A 4197-nucleotide genomic window follows, 5' to 3' on the forward strand; every position below is an offset into this window, starting at 1 on the left:
ATGGCGTTGGAGGGTGGTGGGTGTGTGGAGATGGTGAAGAGGGTAGCCATTAATGGCTTGCTTGGAGCTTGAGGAAGAAGAAACGAAAGAGAGGAGGGCGGGCATTCAACAGTGAAAGAAAAGAATGTTAGGGTTTTTTGGGGTTTTTTTTGTTTTGTTTTGTGTAAGATAGGGGGGTGTTGGGTATTTGGGTTATGTACTGGGTCGACCCGGTTTAAAATGGACCGGGTCATGGGGAAGGTTGGGTATTTTTGGGCCTGGGGTTGAAATTTGAAGAAGTGGCCCAATCCGATTTTTTCTTTGTATTTTTGCTCTCTTTTCTTCTTTTATTTTTCTAAAACTAAATTATAGAAATACTTAAATTATTATTAAGAACTAAATTAAGTTATAAAAGCGCAAATTAACTCCCAATAACAATTAACGCACAATTAAGTAATAATTAAGCATAAAATTGTATATTTGGACATTAAATGCTAAAAAATGCAAAAGATGCCTATTTTTGTAATTTTCATTTTTTTGTAAAACAAACTTAATTACTAACAATTGTAGAATTAAATCCTACATGCAAAATGCGACATATTTTTTGTATTTTTATTAATTTAACAAATAAACATGCACAGACAAATACAAATAATTATTCAAAAATATCACAAAATTGCACACCAAGGAAAATCATTTTATTTTTGAATTTTTTAGGAGTAATTCTCATATAGGGCAAAAATCACGTACTTACAATCGTTACTGTGTGAGGCACTTGAAGGCCAATTTTCAGAAGGCACATCCCAAAAAGGATCTACATGATTTGATGTGGATGGAAGCAACAGACCACCAACAGCATAAATTTCGGAGGCATATGGATTCTATCAGGCAAGAAGGCGAGGCAGCATATCATTGGTTAATGCGACATGACCCTGAAAAGTGGACGTTGCATGCAGATGGTGGCAGACGCTGGGGAATTCTTACTACAAACATGTCAGAGTCCTTCAACGGGTTATTAAAGTCGGCAAGAGGATTGCCTGTCACAGCCATGGTGCGTATGTCGTTCAAGCAGATGGCGGAGAGGTTTGTGCAACGGTCTGCAGCTGCAACGGAATTGATGGAAAGGGGTGTTGAATTTATGCCAGTGCCTATGAAGAGATTAGAGAAATACAGACGGCGAGCACATTGGCATTCCTTTTTGCAATATGATAACGAACGAGGTATTTTTGAAGTTCGCACCGCTATCCATAATAATCGGGGTAATAATGTACATACTGTAAATGAATCCACAAGGTTATGCTCATGTGGGAAATGGTCAATCTACCACATGCCTTGTTCACATGCCATCAAGTGTTTTCAACGTGTTGGTTATGCGGAGACCAACTATATTGATCAACAATATAGTGTTTCCAAATACCTAAACACAAATAGTGGTCAGTTGCAGCCAGTGGGTGCTGAGCATTACTGGCCCCCAGAACCATTTAAAATGGTGTGTAACAAGTCCTATTTGCGTAAAAGATAGGTGCAGAAGAGAACGCATATACGGAACCAAATGGATGTTAGTGATACCGTATATGTGCACAAATGTGGTATATGCTCGCAAACAGGACACGACCGTAGAAAATGTCCTTTGGGTGGCAACAGTAATCAAGCTCAGGGCGGGTGTTCTTCTATTGTACCTAACTACCCATGAGTTCATGTTGTAATAATTAGTTGTTATGTATACGATTTAAGTATTTATGAAATAAAATTTCCTTGTTTGTTAATTATGATTTGTACTTTCCCATTTTACCTATTTAAATAATAATTTAATATAATTATCGGTATATTTATTATGTGTGTGTGTTGTCTTGTCGACATCACGATATTTAATACGCAAAATATAGCGCCATATATATGGCGCTATGTGTGTGTTGTCTTGTCTTGTCAACATCATGATATGGCGCCATTAGATATGGCGCTATCTAATATAGCGCCATTAGATATGGTGCTATATGTGTGTTGTTTAGCCTATAAATAATGGGGCTCATTGTAGTTATTTTGTGTGCTCAAAATTTCCCCCAGAAATATTTCATTAAAAGTAAGTAAGGTTTTTTTATTATAAGCAAATATTTCACAAATGGCTCAACCTGGTCGTTCACCAATTTGCTTCTGTGGAAAACCATGCATGATGGATTGTGGGTGGGAAGGTGCTAACACTGGACGCCGCTATTGGTGTTGTATGAACATGTTGTACAAGCAACCCGACGAACCTACTTGTGAATTTGATGAATGGGCTGAGGAACCATGTTATCAGGACAGGAAGAGATTATAGGATTTTCATAATATGTGGTTATACCAGCAGAGAATACAAAAGGAGGGAGATAGAATTATTACAGAAATGAGGGAGAAACTGAAGGAGGTGGAAGATAAAAAATGGAGAACAGAATGGAATTGTGAAGCACACAAGGAACGCAACGAAAAATATAAACGGGCACTTGCGGAGGTGAAGGCGAGAGTGAAAGAGTTAGAAGAAGAAAAAGAACAAATAGAAGAACGATTTAAGTGGTTGGAGCGAAGAATAAATGGCAATTGGGACTAAACATTGGCGTGTATGTGTTTAGTGTCATTTTCATATTTCATGTATTTTTATTATGTTGGCCTGTTATGTTTGTGTTTGTGTTGTAGTAATGTTTTCCATGTTTGTTGTACTAAATTTTATTTTAATTTAAGTGGAAGTTAAGTTTAAGTTGTTGTGTTACTATACCAAATACTATAAAACGAAATGAGAACTAAAAAAGTAACTGTCATATTCGATTAAATATTGTTATTAATGTATACAAAAATATTATTTACGCCAAAAAAACGTAAAAATGGAAGACCGAATCAATGTGTCCCGCATCCGGTGTGTCTCAAAGTAGCCGTTGGCCTGAGGCGCATCCCCTGCCGCCCGGGTACGCTATCAGGATCATCATCATCAAGTCGTCTCCTTATGGCCGGATGCGGCACAGGATGACATGTATCAGTGGTGCTGTCAGGTCCAGTAGAAGGCTACATAATAATATCAAACTTAGTATAGAAAACTACATAACAATTCACAAAAAATTATATTGTCTTACCATAATCGTGTCTGGATCCTGAATGTAGTCATCTGTCGCAGCATCGCATGAAGCCTAAAAAAGTAAATTAATAAAGTTAAAGAAAATAAATAAGTTATAGTAAAAACAGTAATAAAATTAATACTAATAAACTCATACCTGCGCATGTGATGAGCTGCCATAACTCAGTCGGTGCCCACTTTCAAAATCTCGGATCGGTCGAGACTCATCAGTGGTAGACGGGCCAGGGAAATATCTACCCAACTCCACTCCTTGAAAATCCGAGCCCGTGATCAAGAATTGACTCGATGGGGTCACCTGCGACGTCCCTGAAGTGTCATAAATGCCAAGGCTGTAAGATGGCATGTCGGTCTCATGCATGCCACCTCCCATATCAGCAGCAACATCATCAGTAGGAGCCTCAAACCCCCCTTGCTGGGGACCTCCTCTCCGCCCACGACCACGTCGTCTGGCACCAGCAGGTTGTCGGGGAGCAGCAGCAGCTCGTCAGAAACCACCTCGTGGCATACCACGACCTCGCTGGTACGTGGCTGGGTCAACATAATCTGGCTCGTGTGCCAAACACTGATCCGATCGGCCTCGCTGCAGTGTCTGGGCAGCCACATCCATGAAGCGATGACTATAGTCCTGCATGATCACAGGATCGTGGATATAACTCTGCATCTGCTGCCCCATACGATATACGGTATGCAATCCAATCGCCTGCACAAAAGTTTTTAATATAAACTATGTATTTGACTAGAAATTACTATTAATGTAATTGATAATAAAAGAAAACATACCAGAGCCTCATGTCTCCCGGCGTATGAGACGTACCGACCATCTACCTGATGAACTGGGTTCCCGATAAAAAGTCGGGAAAAAGTGCGGTACCATGCCATATAAACTTTGATAGGAAAGTGTTGCGGAGCTGGGGTCAAGTCCCCTCGGCTGTCCCAAATACCCAACTGTGCTGCCAGCCAATCAATAAATGTGTCGTCCACCCTTATCCGATCATCCCTCTCATAATGTAAAGGATCCCATGCAGGCCGAGTCGGTATAGGCTGCGGAAATCCAAACTGCGTATGTCGTTCAAGCAGATGGCGAAGAGGTTTGTGCAACGGTCTGCAACCACTATCAA

General features: G+C 40.1%; 1 long non-coding RNA gene across 1 annotated transcript; it reads right to left on the minus strand.

The window, feature by feature from the left end:
* Positions 1-2837: 2837 nt before the first annotated feature.
* On the minus strand, positions 2838-3353 carry LOC107784256 (uncharacterized). The gene is made up of 3 exons (XR_012695931.1): positions 3216-3353; positions 3078-3131; positions 2838-3009 (listed from the first exon to the last, which is right to left on the minus strand). It is a non-coding gene; the product is annotated as an uncharacterized LOC107784256 (long non-coding RNA).
* Between the last annotated feature and the right edge of the window lie 844 nt (positions 3354-4197).

The sequence above is a fragment of the Nicotiana tabacum genome, chromosome 10 (genome assembly GCF_000715075.1).
Source record: "Nicotiana tabacum cultivar K326 chromosome 10, ASM71507v2, whole genome shotgun sequence".
Lineage (NCBI taxonomy): Eukaryota > Viridiplantae > Streptophyta > Magnoliopsida > Solanales > Solanaceae > Nicotiana > Nicotiana tabacum.